Below are 21,796 nucleotides of genomic sequence, written 5' to 3'. Positions count from 1 at the left end.
CTACGACTCCCGCCATGGGTTCTGTCTGTACAGGCGCATCTTTAAGGACTGGAACAAAAGGGGGTGCGTGGCACCAAGGGTGCTACCGAACTGGGTGTACTTAAAGGCACCATTTGCCGCTTTATTCAGGCAAGTGTCAATCTCGCATCATACCACAGAAGCGCATGCGGAAGTAGGGCTGAAAAAGCATAAGCGACCATTGCTGCTTTGGGCAACGGCCTTGCCGCAGTGGATATACCGGTTCCCGTGAGATCACTGAAGTTAAGCGCTGTCGGGCGTGGTCGGCACTTAGATGGGTGACCATCCTGGCCATCATGCGCTGTTGCCATTTCTCGGGGTGCACTCAGCCTCGTGATGCCAATTGAGGAGCTACTCGACCGAATATTAGCGACTTCGGTCAAGAATACCATCATAACGACCAGGAGAGCCCCTCCTATCCGCATCCTCCTCGGAGGATGACACGGCGGTCGGATGGTCCCGGTAGGCCACTCGTGGCCTGAAGACGGAGTGCTAGTGATTCCATAGTGTACAACAGAGCAAAAATTATGGTCGCACTGCATTCCAAAAGATGTTATCATGTTCAGTGGCGTTGTTGACCCACGATGTCATTCGAGTAAAGCTGAATCGGCCAGAGGCGTGAGCAGTGTCAAAGGTTGTCAAGAACGTCGTCCTGTTATTCATCGCACTGCGAGCTGTCGTTTTCGACAGCAAAATGTGTGGGATTGCTTTTACTGACGCCCTTTATATCATCCCCTAAGGTGTTTTCGTATCGATTGTGAGCGGCGGTGTGTCTGAAATGTTTCTCTCGTAGACTGATAAGAAAACTGCGTGATTTCAGATCTGGACATCGCGTTTCTGACCTCTATCGCAGAGGCGTCAAAGAAAGGGATGAAGTTGTGAGTTAACGAGCATTTCGCTCTCATTTAATATATGGCCGAAAGAGTCAGCCTTCAGGAATTGTGAAACGAACCCTGTCGTCCAGGACCGGATGCCACAAAGGGCGCAGATTCACCACGAGATGGGGAAACTCACAGGCGTCTGTTGTCTATTGAGGCCTAAGCGCTGTTGTGTGAGAGTGAGACAGACGAAAACCTACGTCATAGGGAAACCCAGTAGAAGGCTTTCGTGGCCAAGGAGGCCAGCCCGTGTGACCGAGCGGTTCTAGGCGCTTCAGTCCGGAACCTCGCAGCTGCTGGTTAGTTAGGTTCAAGTAGTTCTAAGTCTATGGGACTGATGACCTCAGATGTTAAGTCCCATAGTGCTCAGAGCCATTTGAACCATTTTTGTGGCCAAGGAGACGAAGCAGTGTTAAATATGGTGGACCTAAGATAGGCCATAAAGGGAAATATTTATGTAAACTATTTAATTGTATAGTAGTGCAGGGAATCAAGCCACAGTAATTTTAATCTGCCAGCCTCCATAAATTTTCATGTTGATCCCAATAAAACTTGAATATTGATCGTATCCATAATAGTTTATGAGTTACTGTTAAAGCGAAATTAACAAGTTTTGTAACAAAGACCTGAATGCTAAAGACTGAACACTTTGGTCGATCGACATTTGATATAGAAGCGCATCATTAAAATGATAAACGTTGTAAATATCAACTCTGTAACTTTATTTGTTTAAAAGATATAGTAAATTTTAAATTATCACTATCTTCAAAATGGTTCAAATGGCTCTGAGCACTATGCGACTTAACTTCTGAGGTCATCACTCGCCTAGAACTTAGAACTAATTAAACCTAACTAACCTAAGGACATCACACACATCCATGCCCGAGGCAGGATTCGAACCTGCGACGTAGCAGTCGCGCGGTTCCAGACTGCGCGCCTAGAACCGCTAGACCACCGCGGCCGGCTCAGTATCTTCAATTAAGCATCAGATCATTGAACGATGACAGCATGACACCTTATTGAACCATTAGGTAATAGAATATTTGTTTTTAAGTTTAGTGCATAATAGTTACTCTTGTTCTTTATTTACTTACCTGAAAGCACATTGGTGCAAGGCTACTGGCCGTGACATTCAAAGTTAAGAAGGAAATTGTATTGGTTTCTATGTAAAAGAATTTAACGTTTATTATGTAATGGAGATTATTGTTACTTTATTAACTCGTGAAAGTGGTCAAGCTTTGATTATTTAATATGTTAAAATGTAAAGTGTGGTGTCACCGCTAGACACCACACTTGCTAGGTGGTAACTTAAATCGGCCGCGGTCCTGTAGTACATGTCGGACCCGCGTGTCGCCACTGTGTATTCGCAAACGTAGCGCCACCACAGGGCAGGTCACGAGACACGGACTTGACCTCGCCCCAGTTGTACGGACGACATAGCTTGCGACTAGACCTACCAAGTATTCCTCTCATTTGCCGAGAGACAGATTAAATAGCCTTCAGCTAGTCCATCGCTACTACCTAGCAAGGCGCCATGTGTATCATTGCTAATTGCTTACTACTACTCACGAGATGTATTTCAACAAGAAGAACATCATTAAAAGTTAAGTAATCTACCCAATACGTTCTTTTCTTTATAGTTTTTCATCCAGTCTCCTGTTTCAGAATTTACGCCCGTCTGCGTTAGTTTCGCGTGCACCTAGCCACTCATTGTGTCGAGACCTTAGGGAATCGACACAACATAAAGTAATGTAGAATAAGCTGTAGCCAATCAGATGGACGGTTTGAGGAAAGGGAACTGCCCTAGTCAGCTGAGAGAAGATATTCGGCGCGCGGAAAATGCGGTCGGAGACGGGCAGATGGCACTTCTGGTCGAGACACCAAAGGGGCCCGTTCGGATGGACACGCGAAAACGGACAGTTTGGCTGGAGACGTCAAAGGGTATAGTTCGGATGCAGACGCGAAAGCGGACTTTCGGTCTTTCTGCAGCTAGGAAGTGAAAAAGAAAATTTCGCGTTGTGTGGTATCGCGGGACTTTGTATTTGAGCGGTGAGCAGCCGTGCGCCTAGTGTGAACTGTAACTTTTCGCATAGATAACTTGTATTTCGCTATGAGATTGTGAATGATCAAACTGAGTCGAATGGATATGCTCTCGAGTGTAACAGCAACTTTAAATACGACCACTTTCGCTATTAGTTTGCTTTCTGGATAAACATTATTCTAACCAAATCACCTGTGTGGCCTACATCATTTATGGATCGTTAATTTAGTTCACGATATTATTATTACTGTTATTATATGTTATGTTAACTTTGTATTTCGCTAACTTGCCATCTGCCAGACAATTTAACCAAAGGGTCCCAAGTGTCTAATTTAGGGCGTGCAATGCGATACGTGCGGTTCAACACCTAGACGAGTTTGAGCCAAGACATTTCGACGAAGAGGAACCGCATGTGAGCCCGAACATCTTTGAGATGTTAGCTCGCAAAGTGTGTGTGAAAGGTAGGTGTGACGACCTTCCCGTCATGATACGTCCACAGTGCCGTCGGCTAAAATTCTGTCGAGATTTGGTACCAATGAGAGATCATTAATGCACTTGACACCTGAAGTGAACCGAGCTGTGGCCTATTTTCCGCATGTGTCGACACCTTCCTGGTTGAAGCGTCGCCGAGTCCGAGGGAGTCGTGGCAGGATGCTACGATTTACACCTTTACAGAGGAAGGTTGTAGACGCCACTTCGAGTCAAATTTCAAATTTATGCGTTGGAATGAGGGACAATTACCGTGCTTTGAAAAATGTTCCTTCAATTATTTTGCACACCGTACATACACACTCCACAAACCACAGCATGTAGCGTGGGGTAGAGTACCTTGTACCACTACCAGTTTTTTCCTTATCTGTTCCATTCACAAATAGAGCGAAGGAAAAATGACTATCTGTATGCCTCCGTACGAGCCCTAATTTCTCATATCTTCATGATCCGCACGCGAAATGTGCGTTGGCGGTAGTACAACTGTTTTGCAGTGCAGCTTCAAATGCCGGTTCTCTAAATTTTCTCAATAGTGCTCCGCAAAAAGATCATCGTCTTCCCTCAAGGGATTCTCATTTGAGTTCACGAAGCACCTCTGCAAAATTCGCGTGTTGATCGAACCTATGAGTAACAAGTCTAGCAGCCCGCCTCTGAATTGGTTGGCTTTCTACTGTCCGACCTGCTACGTGTCCTAAACATCCTAGCAGCAGTGAAGAATGGGTGGCTCCCACTAGTGTTATATATGCGGTCCCATTTAAACATGACTCTCAAGTTTCTAAAATTCTCCCAACAGACAGAAGTCGACCATTTGCTTTCACTACTAGAGACCTTACGTGCTCGTTCCCTTTCATATCGATTTCCAGAGTTAAGCACGGATATTTATGTTTTTGGATTGCGGCCGCCTTTAGCAAAACACAATTTTGTTTTTTAACCCAAACATGTTTCACTGCAGTTGCAGCATCTTCAGTAGGCTTTTATTTTATGGCTGTTAAAGATAAAGAATGTTCTTTACTGTTTGTATACATGTAACTATTATTTTTTAAATCGTAATTACAGATATTTGAAAAACACATAAAATTATGAATTCATACCTTTTTACCACATGGTGTGTTTCTACAGTGACTGTTTTGTTTCCCAGTCTGTCATCATAACCACTTACACCTTAAAGTAGATAAATTATTTGAGCCAAAATTGCGATTTAAAAATTGTTATTTAATCGACGTGACCTGGTCAAGCAGCACATTACTGATGCTGTTGTAGAACATTACGAGGTTGTTTTCCCTACTCATTTGCATTAACTTACATTTTTCTATATTTAGAGCAAACTACTATTCATCACACCAACTAGAAATTTCATCTACGTCATCTCGTATCCTCCTACAATGACTCAATGACGACACCTTCCAATACAGCACAGCATCGTCAGCAAACATCCGCCTACCGTTTCTCACGCCGGCCGTCAAATCTTTTATGTATACGAAGAACAAGATCGGTCTTACCACACTTCCATGGGGCACTTCTGACGATGTATCCGTTCCTTATTAACACTGCGCTATATTACTTAAGAAGTGCCGGCCGCAGTAGCCGAACGGTTCTAGGTGCTTCATCCGGCACCGCGCGACTGCTACGGTCGCAGGTTTGAATCCTGCCTCGGGCTTGGATGTGTGTGATGTCCTTAGGTTAGTTAGGTTTAAGTAGTTCTAAGTTATAGGGGACTGATGACCATAGATGTTAAGTCCCATAGTGCTCAGAGCCATTTGAACCATTTTGAGAGGGCCAGGCAATGGGACCCCCCCCCCCCCCCAACTTTTCCCATCTGACGCTCAAAACTTCTAGCAGAGAAATGATGCAACATCGCCATAATGGTGGGATCGGGCACCATCCTGCTGCAAAATGTCTTTGGGAGGCATCTACGGAACTGCATTGTTCGCTAAAATGTAGATATAGCTGTTCCCAGTCACTGGCATGCATTCGCAGCTGAGTAAATAGTGATTATCACATCTATCGACTGCCTGTTTACCCAACAAAGTTTTGCTTGTGTACACCTCTAGCCCAGACATCCTGTGTATACTGACTAATAAGCCAAGCGTGTTGATCCTTTAGGGACGCAATACACGAGCTACTGTGCACGGCTTGGACAAGTCCTTGGTGGTTTCCAGAGGTATGTAGCGCCAGACACGTACGCACAGGTCAGGCAATTCCTGCAAATTATGGGCCAGACGTAAATGGACGTGGAGTTGGCTCTCGATATTGTTCCAGATGTGTTCTATTGGATTCAGATCAGAGGAGTTTGGCTACCAAGGTAACCACACGGTTACACCGTCAAGCCCTTCAAACCACTGTAGCGTGATTCCGGCCTTTTGACACTTGCTGGAAGATGCCATCACCGCTGGGGAAGACATCAAGCATGAAGCGATGCAAATGGTCAGCAGAAATGTCCACGTAATCGACAGCTGTCATGGCGCCTCGAATACTACCAGAGGTCTCATCGAATCCCCTGTGAATATCCCCCATAACCTAAAACTTTGCTCAACGGCGTGCGTCTTTCACGCTGAGCGTGTTTCGAGCTACCTTTGGCCTAGGCGACGGAATATCTGTTGTAGTATAATAAGAAATGTGATTCATTTAGATCACCATGGAAACACGTAGGGTTTGTCCGTTGCAGAGCGCCATGTTCAACAATGTGCGCTGAACGATGTGCTCTGTAACAATTGCACCAGTACTGTGCCCTGTCATCATATCTACCTATACTGTTTTACGGAGCTGGCAGGCGTCCGATCTCCATGTTCCGTGAAAAGGCGTGGACATCCAATTCTTTGTCACCTACATATGGTTTTACCGTCCGTCGACCACTTTCCGATGATACTCACGACAGTAGCAAACAAACAGCTGAGCAGCTTCGCCGAGACTCTTATTCCCAGGCGCAGGGTTATACCGTCCTGTCTCTTCCTTATTAAAATGTCCCAGGAAGACAGGTAAACGTTCTCCTCTGTTTTAGGTGAACTTTATGCTTTCATGTATGCTACTCAGGCGCCGCAGGTAGTCAAACAGGTTTTCCTTTCCATGCGCACACACTACTAAGGTGTCGTCCACATAGATATAGAAGGGCTTTGGCTAGAACCGAGCGGTTTAAAGCGCTGATTCCTCGATATGCTGCACGTATAAGTTGGCGGCAACTGGAGTTTCCAAAGACCCCATTGCGACGCCGTCTTTAGTAGAACATACCACCATGCGTGGTGGTGAGCTTGTGTCAAAACAGTTCTACAGTGAGTTTGTCACACTACTTCTCCATCACTTTTACTGAGTTTTCTAGTGGCACCTGGTTGAAAAGTTGGGACGCTGTAATATCGAAGATTTACCAGAAGTCTTCCCTAATTAGAGACCAACGAAGACAGGTTAACTAAGAAACTTGTTTAAGTCGTTCCAAAAGGAACATATTACTCGGCTGATTTCCCGAGAATTCATCAGCACAATTCGACCAGAAAATGTGCTTTTTGCAGTAAGACATGAGCTAGAAATTAAATCTAAACATTAAGACTATTGTTCTCACTATAGTTCGACAGTAACGAATTGCAACTTCACGGTTCAGTGGTGCAGTGGTTAAGACTGGACTCACAGTTTGGTAACGAGAAAGGTGGTGCAAGAATTATGATTATGTAGGATAGTGTATAAGGTGGAAAAATATAAATACCATTACGGCCATGGTGATTTCAAACAAATGATGCGTGGACCTCCTGTAAACGATTCAGCTGGTTTCCTTCGTCGTCCGAGACTGTACTTCGTTTCTAAAGGGTTCATCGTGAACGGAACGCTAAATCCCCTGCTTCCTTCAAATCTGTGTGGGAGGAGGAGGCGGAGAGGGGGTACTCGTAAAGGGGAACTCCATGTCCAAATTCGAGATTTCGATTTTGTGCTGTAGCTCTAAATTATTTGAGATGAATGCAGTCTTTTAACAGATCTTTCTCTTGATCTTTATCCATTTAGAGCAATTCCTCAACCTTTAAACACTGTGTCAGCGAGAATTTTTAATTGTAACATTCCCTCGTAATTTTGTATATGATTAAAAGTTATACTCTTTTTAGTCAGCGCTCTGTTATCACTAAAAAGTGAGGCAGTCTGAGTGGTTGAATAATTCGATATCTTCCTTCCAGTATAAAAGTGCACCACTCGTCCGATATTCCTTGTCTCGGCCAGGGTGGAAATGTGCCATAGGTCCTACAGTCAAACAGGCATTGATCTGTTGAGAAATGTTCACGTTGCTCACTCTAGTCTCCTTATTTCACTCCTTGCACAATGTTTCAATAATAAACAATGACAAAAATTACACTTCCTGATCAAAAGTATGTAATACGGAATTGCCCACCAGAAATCGCGAAGGAAGTTGGTGGTAATGTGTTGTTAATAGGAAGCATCAACAGGAGAATGGGTCGGACAGGAGAGCGCAATGACTTCGGATGTGGGCTAGTCACTGGATGTCACCTGAGAAACATACCCATCCAGAACCTTTCAGCTCTTCTAAAACTGCGCAAGTCGATTGTTGGTTATGTGATTATGAAGTGGAAACGCGAAGCAACAAGTACAGCTAAACCAAGAGTAGGGAGACCTCGTGTCTCACGGACTGGAAGCCTCGAGCAATGTGATGGGTGGTGGTATAAAAACCCCATGCTATAAGCGGAAGGAATGAGTCGTTAGTTCCGTAGCGCTACCGGCCGTTCAGCTATCAAAATGACTGTGCTTAGGTGTTTAATAGAATGAGGTATAAAGGTCGAGCAGCTGTAGTCAGTACAAAGCGCCACTCGAGGCGGTCTAAAGAGAGACGCCAGTGGTTGGTGGATGACTGGAAACGAGTGGTTTGGAGTGATGAGTCACGCTATATTACCTGTCATCATGTTTAGTGCCAACAGTGAAGTACAGAGGTGGTGGTGCTACGGTATGGAAATTGTTTCGTGTATAGTATGTTTTCCCCTTACTGCGCTTAAGAAAACGCTAAATGTCAAAGAATGTATACGTATTGTGCAGCATTGTGTACTACGTACAGTAGAGGAACACTTTGAGGACGATCATTGTCTGTATCAGAATGGCAGTGCACCCTGTCCTAAAGCAGAATCAGTGAGGCATTGGTCTATGTACAGTAATATTTCTGACGTGGACTGGCCTGCTCGAAGTCACGACCTGAATCAAAATGGAACACTTTTGTATTGAGCTAGAACGTAGACTTCGCTTTAGATGCCAGCTACCAATATCATTACGTTCTCTGGCTTCAGGTCTTGAAAGAATGGGCTGCCAATCCTCTACAGAATTTCAGGCGCTAGCGGAGTTCAAGCCACCAAAAAGGTGAGGGGTACACATACCACGTATTAATGTCTTCTAAAATATGTGCGGATGCTTCTGATCAGATAGTGTATTTCCTTTCTCCTGGGAAGATTCTTCCAGAGACTCTCATTTCCTTGTGAATTGTTATATTTATTATTTTTCTTTACCCTCTTTCTTCGGGCCTCTGTAAGAGATGATGAAAATTTCAAAAGGTTCATCGGATCCTGCCCGACGGATCTCCCAATGTTCTTATCGCTGCCGATTAGATACGGAGTCTATCCAGGCTCCTTAGTCTATACAAATCCTAGTGTACTGCATAAAAAAAGTGCCAGGAACTAGAGGCGTAATCTGTTTGGGATCATCATTCTACAGGAACCTTGTTTTGTTGCTTACAATAAAACAGGTGGTACTGGGTCTACTCGCAGTGCAAGCTAGGTGGTCTGGCGAACCCGTTTTTGCCCGTTTCAGAAGTCTGCGGAGGGTGGCATCCTTTCGGGATTCAACTGCGACTATCAAGGGTGCAGTGCAGAATTCCTCGAGAGCATGCAAAACTACTGAGACTTCTGCAAACCATACCACTTCTGGTAGGTCAAATTCGAAATTGGAGACTTCTGCCAAGCTGGAGAGGCGCCTAGAACCTCTCGGTCACCCCGGCCGGCCCTGGCCCTCTCACTCTCCCGATCTGACTGCATTGGATCTCTGTGTAGGGGTTAGTCAAGGATATTGTCTAGAGAACAAGAGTTCGAGATCTGGTAGATCAGAGACAACGTATCTACGCCGTAGTAGATGACATAACACCTGTCACGCTCGTGAACGTATGGCGATAAGTGGGGAACCATTTCGATATCTGACGAGCTACAATTGGTGTCCACATTGAATTGTACCAACATGCATAAAAATGTTTGAGCGCCTGTATACAACGCTGGAGAAAATGTTATAAACCTTATGAGATAATGAAATGTTAACAAACGTGTTGTATACCGGTAGCCCGGTCACCCTGTATGAGAGGAATACAAAGAAACCGTCAGAAGGCAAGAAACTTTAAAAGTTGCTCCGTAACGAAAGTATTACTAGGCTGACTTCCCGAGAGGAGTTCATCAGTGCTGGATGCTGCTCTACGAGGAGAACACTTGTTATGAAATCCAACCTTGCAATCCTGTAGCACTACAGAGGCTACAGGAAGCGCTGCGATAAAGCTGGAAGCCCTGTGATAAAGCTGCAACCCCTGCTCTTTTTCGTGGCAGTCCACCTCTGCTGCTCCCCTGGTCGTATGTGATCGAGACTGGGGGAAGGACGGGGCCAGCCCACGCAATGATAACAAGGGGTGCGGGACGGCGCGTCGCAGTTCACACACGGGGCGGCACTGTGCGCGATTATATCCAGGGGGTTCGCCGGGACCGGCAGGGGGGGGGGGTGAGGGATGGAGGGAGGGGTAGTGGGGGCAGGAGGCGAAGGGCGGCCCCAGGCGCGGCGCGGCGTGCAGGTCAGTGTCAGCTGGCACCCGCTAGACTGGGGACTGCCTCTATCTGCGGCGAGCGTCACTTCAACTTCCCTCCGTAACCATACGCAGTTTCTCCGCCTTGGTAGCCGTGCAGTCAGCGCGGCAGATTGCTAATCGAAGGGGCTTGGTTTCGATTCCCTCACGGGTCAGATGTGCGGGTGTTGGGTTGTCCTTAAGTTAATATCGTCATAATTGATATTCCGCTATTGAGATGGCTGTATGGACAGGTCCCGAAAGCCAATAAATTGAAAAAAGAAAAAAACATGTGCACTGTACCAGCATTGATGATGAAGATAATACGTTCTTTTTAGAGCATGATCTATTTATTTATACATGGTGAATCTGAGCTTTGTCGACAAAATTTAGGGTGTTGTTGAGGGATGATTTCTTTTCTTTTTTCGCCGGCTGCTGTGGCCGAGCGGTTCTAGGCACTTCAGTCCTGAACCGTGCTGCTACTACGGTCGCAGGTTCGAATCCTGCCTCGGGCTTGGATGTGTGTGATGTCCTTAGTTTGGTTAGGTTTAAGTAGTTCTAGGAGACTGATGACCTCAGATGTTAAGTCCCATAGTGCTTAGAGCCATTTTCTTTCTTTTTTCCTCCTGTGCGTGCGTGTGTGTGTGTGTGTGTGTGTGTGTGTGTGTGTGTGTGTGCGATCCCGCGCGCGCAAGGAATTAGTGATCTCCAGTGCCCCATTGTAGAGCTATAATTAAACTACGATTATATTCTTATCAGTTGTGCAGCCTAATAATACAGTAATATAGACACACTGTTTCAGCGGTCCATCTGGTTACCTTGTTCAGACGAGAACACTGTTTGCTAATATCACCAGAACTGATTCATACGACCATTTTGTACGCCCTACGCCGTGTAAGACCAACGGCGTGCGCGGCAGAAATCGTCGCTGCTGCCTCCTCACGCAAGTGAAGGTACAGTGTTCCAGTGATGACAGTGATCTCTATACAACCTGGATATGGAAGTCTCGTCTCTGAATATAAAACTGCAGCGTCTCTGCAGATTCATGTGCTTTGCTTTCCAACGTTCGCCATGTTGAAGTTTGGCAAACAAATTTCCAATGGTCTGTACGTGACAAAAAAAGGCAGACTGATGTCTTCTTTTGAACTTTGTGTCACTATATGATGTAATAGGCAGATGTAGCGGAATCGAAAAGTATCTTCTTTTCGTGTTCTATTGACATTTCCTAGCAGCCTTGTTGTAGTTTGGCAAGAAACAAAATGTGATCATCCATGGATGGCACGATCAGACAGCTGAAGTTCAGCGTACAGGTAGTACAGAGATAACTGAGTGATGAAGACTGGCAGGAACGGCGAATCGCTGTCGACTACCTTTGTCCGTTCATCCATCTGCCTGAGTCAAACAAAGCGTTTACTTTTTATGCGAGATTAAACAATATTCCATATTTACCCTAGTCCCTGTTTATGATGTCTCTGATGTTGTCTGCCAATCTAATTTCATGTGATTCCATTAAGACGCTGTCCCAATAGCGACAAGCAGGAGCAGCTACCTGTCTCTCATGATACATCATTCTACGCCCACTTAAGCCCAAGCCAATCACGAGCTGGAGCTTGGCATTCGATGCTGGGAGACTGCCCCCTGCTCTACATACACAGATTTGACCAACCAGCAACTTTAAAAATTAAGGAGAAACATTCAGCTTCATGGTCTCTTTCCCACACGTTTACGCTGTGTCTTTGTTGGATGGAAACACAGCGCTCTATAAAAAGATCGTTATCTCTCCTGTTTCTTCCATTTCAAACTTTCCAAAGAACAGCCATAAACTCGCTAAAAGCCTCGTGCCTTCACAAATATGTTTTAAGCAGAGTATGGACGCCTGGGCGCCTCTGTCCTGTCCCATGGAAGTTCATAGAAACTAACAGCTATCTTATCAGCTTCCTACCTAACAGTCCGCCCCCGGTAGCTGAGTGGTCAGCGCGACAGACCGTCAATCCAAAGGGCCCGGGTTCGATTCCCGGCTGGGTCGGAGATTTTCTCCGCTCAGGGACTGGGTGTTGTGTTGTCCTAATCATCATCAGTTCCTCCCCAACGACGCGCAAGTCGCCGAAGTGGCGTCAAATCGAAAGACTTGCACCAGGCGAACGGTCTAACCGACGGGAGGCCCTCGTCACACGACATTTAATTTCATTTTCCTACCTAACAAGGGCCCATGCTCTGCTGTACTGCCGGTCATCAATGCTCTGCTCATAGCTGTAGCGACTCCTCAGCGCTAGTCAGCCTACCTGGATATGCCCGCCGACCAACCGGTGCCACCCAATGTGTCAGCACATTGATACCGAGGGTCTTGGCTACCCGCAAACGTTTTCATCCAGGTTTTTCAAAAAAGAAAAACGCTCTCTTCGGCCCTCACCCACCGTACACTTCTACTGCAGTCAATTAACTCGGCACCCTCTTCCTTTGAACGCAGTAGAGCTTACCGCTATGCCTTCACTAAAGCACACAAGCAAGAGCATTAATTACTGCCAACCATTTCATCATATGAATGAAGTCAGATCGTAAATGAAATGTCGTGTGGCTAGGGCCTCCCGTCGGGTAGACCGTTCGCCTGGTGCAGGTCTTTCGATTTGACGCCACTTCGGCGACCTGCGCGTCGATGGGAATGAAATGATGATGATTAGGACAACACAACACCCAGTCCCTGAGCGGAGAAAATCTCCGACCCAGCCGGGAATCGAACCCGGGCCATTAGGTTTGACAGTCTGTCACGCTGACCACTTAGCTACCCGGGGCGGACAAGTCAGATCGTATCAAGTAATAAAGGTCATCTTCCATAAGGACTTTAACCAGCACGACACCGTATCAAAAGTGAGAGTGCCCTGGAATCTCTCACGGTGATTTCCTACAACACAGCATATGAAATGCAGTACTCTATCACATTGCACACCATACTACTTACTATGTTCGTCTCACTCCCTATTTAATTATAGAGATATGTGAACAGGCAGAATACGGCGCTGTGGTTGGCAACGCCTATATACGACAACAAGTGTCTGGCACAGTTGTTAGATCTGTTACTGCTGCTACAATGGCAAGTTGCCAAGATTTAAGTGAGTTTGAACGTGATGTTATAGTTGGTACACGAGCGATGGAACACATCATCCTAAGGTAGCGATTAAGTGCGGATTTTCCCGCACGACCGTTTCGCGAGTGTACCATGAATATCAGGTATCCGGTAAAACATCAACTCTCCGTCATCGCTGCGGCCGGAGAAAGATAGTGCAGGAACGGGACCAACGATGACTGAAGAGAATCGTTCAGCATGACAGAAGTACATCCTTTCCGCAAATTGCTGCAGATTTCAGTGCTAAATCATTAAGAAGTGTCAGCGTGCGAACCATTCAATTAAAAATCATCGATATAGGCTTTCATAGACAAAGGTCCACTCGTGTACCATTGATGAATGCACGGCACATAGCTTTAGGCCTCGCCTGGGCCCGTCAACATCGACATTCGACTGTTGATGAATGGGAACATGCTGCCTGGTCGGACGAGTCTCGTTTGAAATTGTATCGAGCAGATGAACGTGTACGGGTACGGAGACAATCTCATGAATCTATGGACCCCGCATGTCAGCTTGGGACTGTTCAAGCTGGAGCATGCTCTGCAATAGTGTTGAGCGTCCGCAGTCGGAGTGATATGGGAACCGTGATATGTCTAGGTACGACTCTGACAGGTGACGCTGAAACGTCCCCTTTAAACAATTATATATGACTGTGCTTAACCTGACACACAATATTTTGTTAGCGCAACGCAATCTGACTTTCAATAATCCCTACAAAAGAATGGGCCCTAACTAACATTAAACTATACCTTTCACAAATCACTTACCTCACAAAAATCTTCGCTACTTAAGCTACTGCAATACAGCGAGCGCCACTACTACCAGCTAAATAAAAGATTCAAAGTACTGAAGGCACTAACTACTGATAGGCATAGTTAGCAAATGAAAGATTTTGATAGAGAACAACCAATGTATTTACCTCAATAGTCATAATATATATAGCAGTTCATGACAAATTTCAAAACTCCGCCATCTCTCTCACCACATCCACCACTGCTGGCGGCTCACCTCCAACTGCGCAACGCTACGCGCTGTTCACAGCCAGCTGCCTAACACTACAATGGCGAGTATTACAACAATGCAAAGCAGCCACAGATTGCACACAGCACAGCCAGTGATTTTTATACAGAGGTGGCGTTACCAATAAAAAAACCTTAACAGCCTACTTACATAGCCCCCATGCTACCCACAAAAAATTTTACAAATTCTTTTGGGCACTGGCCAATACATATTTGTTAAAATTTTTTTCACAATTACAATAACAAAGAAATCAAATGCACACACTTATTGATACAATGTTGGTCAAAAGCTAAAATTTTCTCACAGTCCATAAAGACAGTCCTGATCGTTGATCACACTAAAATTGCCGTGTTTTTCTCAAAGTCTGAGCAGTAAAAGACAATGCACACAGACGTAGTGGATTTCCATGCAGTCTTGAAGAAGTAGTGTTGTCCTTCCAACGGAAAGACAGTGCTGACTCGACATGCAGACAGGTAATGGGCCACAACAGAGTAAACCCACAGCAGAGTCATTCGACGTTTTGAAGAATATTGGTAGGTAGGTCATCACAGAGCAGACCCACTGTAGTCCTGGTAGAGATTACTGTATTGGTGGGCCACCAGAGGTGCAGACCCACTGCAGTCCTTGTAGAAATAATGGTACTGGTGGGTCATCAAAGATGCAGACCCACTGTAGTCCTTGTAGAGAAGGCCAGCAGCCATCTGTTGCGACTGTGCAGGTGCACAATCACCATCGAAGAGTCTTGCGGACAATATAGCAAGTCCATAAACCACCACTTGTGCACTCACAATTTTTTTTTTTTTTGAAATGTCCTTAGAACCAGCAATGCTGTTAACCAGTCCCTTGCTGAATTATTAACACACGTGCAAACACTAACAGTCCCTACTTCTCACATATTGTCCATATACTATGACCAACAGAAACGTGTGCAGTGAAATGTAACTTACAAGTTAGTAATTTGATGACCTGGTGTCAATTACTATTTTATAACATAAGAATACAATTACAAAGGTACAAAATACATCATTAAAGAACATAACAATACAGAGAACATTTGTAATACAGGCTTTACAAAAGAATCGAAATAACATATACGTCAGTGTTACAGGAATTATGACATGAGTACATACATAAAAGATCAGAATAACTTTCGAAACATCAACTTCATACATGAGCATTAAAAAAAAAACAGAATAAATAATGTCTAACCATATTTACAAGGTAAATAACATATTATTAATGCCAATTATATTTGAGGATATCAGTATTCCTCATCATAGTGAATAGTATTAGAAGAGAAAAAAATTTCTATGAAACAGTACACAGAGACAGGAAGAAAAGAAATACACAAGGGTACACAAACACATAGTGGGATAACACAAAAGGAAAGGACAGGGTTTGTTTTCAAAAAAAATTCTATCCAAGCATGCTTTCTGTATTTATATGTTCACACATTTCTGACCTCATTATTTATTTTCCATTATCTTACCTCATCATTTATTTCCAAGAAAATCCTACCTAAACCTGTTGTCCCTAAACCCTACTTTTTTTGGTTCATATCCTCTTTCAAAATTCTTTTTTTTTTTTGGCCAAACCATTTTCTTATAGCTTCTAAATGCATTTCTTCCAATTCATCATAGTTAGTTTCTTATATAGTCTACCCCCTCTTAAGCTAACTTAAATCTACTGAGCTCAGATGCTAAACTAAGGGACGAGGCAATGCAGCAGCACAAAACAATTAACACAAACAGCAATGACAAAATATTCAAATTCGCAAAGCAAGCAGCAATATTACAACTAATATAAGGCAATGTGCAGCAAACAATAAAAATAAATCATTAGTAAAACTGGCTTAACAGAATAATACAAAGTCATATTCAGTAACACTATGCCTGGCAAACAGCAGATATCTAAACATGACATAGCTCAAGCAGAAAAAGTATTACACTAAAAATGGCCATGTCTAATACCTATGTCACATCTTAACACTAGAGTGATGCATCACAATTTATTCTACAAAAGAAATTACCAAGTACTTGAAAAGAAAATTCCGTATGCAATTCCTGTGAAGGGAAATGTCTTTTTATGCTCCTTCGTTTTTTTGAATAGATCATAAAATTATTTACTGGATCTGTAGGCATAAAATATTTATATTAGTACATCTATTAAATTTTATTTTAACCAATGCTGCAGTGCAGCTAGAAAATAGATATTAAACAAAATGAGTAAATATGTACAAAGGAAGGCATGAAACATCATTCATTAGCCATAGGGCATTTCATAAGGTAGTACAGAAAATCTCTCAACTCTTGTAGAAAGACGCTTGTCATAATCAGGTGTGCAGATGTAAAAATATTTCTCATCATTTCATTAGGCATTTCTGTAAATATCATAAATTAAGAGCTCCACAGTGTAATCATATGTTTTCAAGTTCGACCGTGTCGTTTTTGCGATGCTTTCTACAAAGGAATGGCAGAAGCGAGGTTAATGGCCTCTTTTTTTTTCTCCACCTAATGGCTTTTTCTCCAGGCAGCTGGCACACCTGGCCGCCACAACGCATTACATCAAGGTCACTTACCCTTCTTACTGAAATATTTACGACAGCAGTTTCCGCTACAGTGGCAGTCTCATATAAAAACATTTCACAGGTCAAGAATTTGCGTTACAAATCTGTAAAAACAAAATCCTATTGATATAACAGAGTCCAAAAATTTTTCGCCGGCATTGTGATACATTCACGCATTTACACACATTTCATAACTCTTAAAGTACGATTCTTGGTTTCCAACATCCTTTCATAAATCACAGTCCCTAACCACTACTCCTTATTCCTTACCTTATTACACATGTACATATTCGTCGACACGTCAATCTTGCGACGACACTACAATATTTCATCATACTAAATACATAGCATAATCAAATTCCTCATATAGCATCAGCTTATTGATCATAAACATACCGCAACAGCATAATACACATAGTCATCGTAATAATAACATCATAACACCTCAGTCAACTCTCAAAATCGTCGTAGCTTCCTCCAATAATTTAAAAACCTAAAAAAAAAATTCTCTGCTCATTTCAATAGTGTCATATACCTCAAACATACTTTAAAAATCATGATCCCATACCAAATACATCATTCAAAGCTCTTATAGTATCACAATGGTTCCGAAAAAATATGAACAGTTCACAAAGTACAGACAAAATACAATTTCGTAAGTGTGAAGTTATCCAGCTGTGTAATTGCGTAAACATCTGTCACTGACGTAGCAAAAAAAAAAAAAAAAATGTTTGTCTCTCTCAGTTAAGTAATCAGATAGCTGTGTAATTCTGTGTTGGAGAAATATGGTACCGATGTGTAAAGTTGTATAAGCAAATACCATATTAGCTAGGGCTCCTTGTGCTTGCCAAACACATGGTACACAAAGTAAGCGTGTACCCCCCTGAGGATTAATGTAATTATACCCTCAGGTGTTACAGATTATTGCAATGGAATAAAATGTATCACGGAAAACTTTCTATGTAATTCAAAGACCTTTAAAAATAAATGTTTTGAGTACAAAATTAATCACTAAAATACGTGTCCTGTAGCGCTAAACTGTGCGTCTTGTTGTAAGATAATCTCTGTGAAAGTGTCGTAGTTGTCGTCCTCCGAAAGCTAAGTTCTGCTGGAGTCAATGTACTTACCTCATCATAAACGAAAGTGAAATGCTTTGCGTATAGATATCTTAGTTATTAGGCTTATTGCCATGATGAAGAAAGTACTGTGCTGTAACGTATTGTTGTGCTACGGGAAAGGCAGTCTCATTGTAGCTATACCACAAAAGTTACTACTAAAACATATTTTACTTTCCAGAAGAATTCAAAAAAACTGTGCAGATATAAAGCAGATACAGCACAAAAGCAACAATGTAAATTGTGTCACACATTAGTAGCGTCGTGATATAATTGTGTAGCTGTCAAAGAAACCAAGTGGTAAGTCATCTTTAATCCCACAGAAAGTACTTCAAATAAAGAATGTCTTTTCAAGTAAACCAAAATGTTACATGAAAATCTCTTTAGCAGTGCCGGTATATGTTCTAAGTATGGCAGCCTTATAGTCGTTACGTAATCGTGCAACTAACAAGCAAGAATGTACACACACAATAACACTGTGTCGTCTGTTCACAATAACAATGCATTCGTAATTTCTGTTTAAATAAGTTCTCTTGGCTCTTGACTGGATATTTAACTTCAAACATTGTTGCATGTCAACAGATTCTAAGTCTGACAAAAAAAGTTAAAAAGCAGATTATCTTTCAATAAACGGTTTTACATGTGAAATGTGGTGTAAACCTTTACTCTTCCTAGTGCACAGAGTTTCAACTTCAAAGCAATTATCATGTTGTATACATCAGCAAAGAATGCTACAATTTTTCTCAAGGTTAGCGTCTTATGTTATTTTTCTCGGAGCCAGTGGGCGCACGCGGCTGCCTGCTTGTGTGAGTCATTGTCTGTCTCTTTGTTGGCGCGCGTCGTTACTGGGATTAGGAGACCTAACTTCTACAAATTCGCCTAGCCGAGAGGGCCCAGCTCTGTTTGAATCCCGCCAGTTCTGATGCAATTCAGGTCTGTCGTTACGATCATATCGTCTATCGTCATGTCGGTAGTTCCTGTGGTTTCTTTCTTGTCGGTTAAGTGGTGGAGAATTTCTCCCTGAATCGTAACTGCGCGCTGGACCGTTGCGTCTAAAGTTATTCTGTCTCTCGTAATAATAATTGTTTTGGTTCCCATATTGTCTGTTTCTCTGATTGTCTCTGTGATAGTCGTTACTACGGAAATGCGATCTTTCTCTGTAACTACTATTCTGCCAACGGTTGGCATACGGGTGGTGTCTGTTTTGGTCACGATTTACGTTGTAAGAATAGCCTTGTCGTGTCCAGTTATTATTTCTTTCATCGCGGAATTGCGACGGATGTGACCTGTAATTGTTGTGCTCCTGCGTTCCGCGATTGTCAGTGTCAATTTCCAGTTCTTGTAACAGTCCCTGAAAAGCTTCAATGTCGTCTTTGCAACGTCCTGCTAAAATAATATGTCGTAAATGTTCAGGTAATTTGATTAAGCAAATGCGGATGAGTTCTGAGGGGCTGTATGGGTTTGTCAGGTACTGATTCTTGTGCAACATGTCTTCAAAATATTTCACAAGACTGGAAAATTCAGATTGTTCGAAATGTTTCATCATTATGATGCTATGTTTTACTCGGTCTTGTGTGGCTTGAGACCAATATGCTGAGAGGAAGGCATGGTAAAACTCTCCTTCACTGTGGCAATCGTGAATGACCGACCGCATTCTTACAGCTGGTTCATTCTCTAAGTAGCCACATATAAATTCTAATCTGTGCTCTAATGACCAGTTGGGAGGAAAACAATGAGAGAATTGATGAAGCCACGCTTGTGGATGAATGTCGTTGCCGGAATTCTTAAATGTTTTGAATTTACGTGTAGTAATGAACAGCTTATAGTCAAAATCATCATGTCGGCGAGTCGCATGTCGGTCATTATTACGTCGTTTCGGCGGTTCCATCTCAAAATTCGGTGTGCCTTGCCAGTTTCTTTCATAATTTCCGAAGTGTCCTGTGTTATTATTTTGTGGTTGTTCCGTATTTCTAAGTCCCTCTTCCCGTATTGGAGCGCGAGTGTCCTCTGAAATACGTAATTCTTGTATTACCTGTGTCAGCTGATCTTGTACTTCCCGGATTTCTCTTTGGTGTTGCGTATTAATTTGATTCAGATTTTGTTTCAGTTTGCTAATTTGTTCGCTCTCTTCTGTGTCATTAAAGACTACCGGTTTCGTGTCATTCAGATTATCATCTACCTTCGTAGATAAGTTAGTGAACTGATCCGAAAGTTCGGCTACTTTCTCCGATAGTGTACTTATTTCCTCTGTATGTTTTTCTGAACCAAGTTTCAGAGTGTCCATTCAGAGTGTCCATTCAGAGTGTGTTGAAATCGTATCTACTGTGTCCTTCAAGTTTTCCTGAATTTTTGCAAGTTGCGTAACCGTATCGGTAGATGCAACTGAGTCAATTTTAGCTTGCAAGGTCTCATGATTTTCATGAACAATAATTTGCAGTTCTTTTATGGCTGCTTCGTGATTCTGTAATGCATTTTCATGCCGCGAAAAAATAGCTTGAAAATGCTCACAAATTTGTGTTTTTACGTCGTTACAGACTTTTTGACATTTCGATTCGATGTTATGTAACTCAGTAGTTAAATCTTCACGTGTTTGTTCAAGCTTATGTTCCACTGAGTCTAACTTTTGAAGCTTTTGTTCCATTGCGTCTAATTGTTGCTGTGTTTGTCTCTGGTGTTGTTCCATTGTGTCTAACTTTTGAAGATTTTGTTCCATTGTGTCTAACTTTTGAAGCTTTTGCTGTGTTTGTCTCTGATTTTGTTCCATTGTGTCTAACGTTTCAAGCTTTTGTCCCATTTGTTGCATTAATTGTAATAACAATGCACTGGTGTCTGGAACATGTTCCTCAGTGCTTTTCGGCAGTAAATTTGCACCGGCAACATTCACATTTTGACAAGCGGAAAATGTGTCTTGACTCATTTGAGAAAACGGTGAGAACCCAAAACCTGAGTCTACAATATTTGCAAAATTGTGTCCTGTCATTCCCGATTCCTGAGGCGGGCTGTTGCCGACCGATCGATCGATAATGCTTCCCTCTTCACTAATTGTTTCACTGTCCACGCCATTGTTTGCCGCCCGTTCCATTTCCCTATGCACAATCACCAAATTACTACTCTGAACATCAGTTAATTCATTACTCGGTGGCGCTAACACACTGCTTTCGTTTTCACTGTCATTTCTCAGTTTACTTTGGAGCCTAGTATTACGTTTTTCACACGCCATTATTGTCACAGTATTTCACACGACAACACAGAAAAACACAATTTGAAGAGCAAAAATAAGAGAACACATTAACATAACACTGAAAATAATATCTAGTTAATTGCAGCTGCGAAATACTTGGTGCAAATCTACATGCATGCCACAACTGTTTTACTGTACAACAATGAAAGACTGCAACTACAAAGGAGATTTTCTCTACAATTACGCGCTAGCAATAAACAAAAGCTACACTAATTAGACAAACTACAAGAAAAAAAATCAGAAGATTACAGTGAGGTATCCTAGGCTAAGGGTCGACATATGAAACGTCCCCTTTCAACAATTATATATGACTGTGCTTAACCTGACACACAACATTTTGTTAGCGCAACGCAATCTGACTTTCAATAATACCTACAAAAGAAATGGCCCTGACTAACATTAAACTATACCTTTCACAAATCACTTACCTCACAAAAATCTTCGCTACTTAAGCTACTGCAATACAGCGAGCGCCACTACTGCCAGCTAAATAAAAGATTCAAAGTACTGAAGGCACTAA

General features: G+C 42.8%; 1 pseudogene; it reads left to right on the top strand.

Moving 5' to 3' along the window:
• The first annotated feature begins 210 nt into the window (after window positions 1–210).
• LOC126253774 (5S ribosomal RNA) lies at window positions 211–328 on the top strand (annotated as a pseudogene).
• The last annotated feature ends 21,468 nt before the right edge of the window (window positions 329–21,796 follow it).

This window comes from Schistocerca nitens, chromosome 4 (assembly GCF_023898315.1).
Source record: "Schistocerca nitens isolate TAMUIC-IGC-003100 chromosome 4, iqSchNite1.1, whole genome shotgun sequence".
Lineage (NCBI taxonomy): Eukaryota > Metazoa > Arthropoda > Insecta > Orthoptera > Acrididae > Schistocerca > Schistocerca nitens.
Note: the sequence above shows the minus strand (reverse complement) of the source record. Positions and strands in the feature narration are given on the sequence as shown.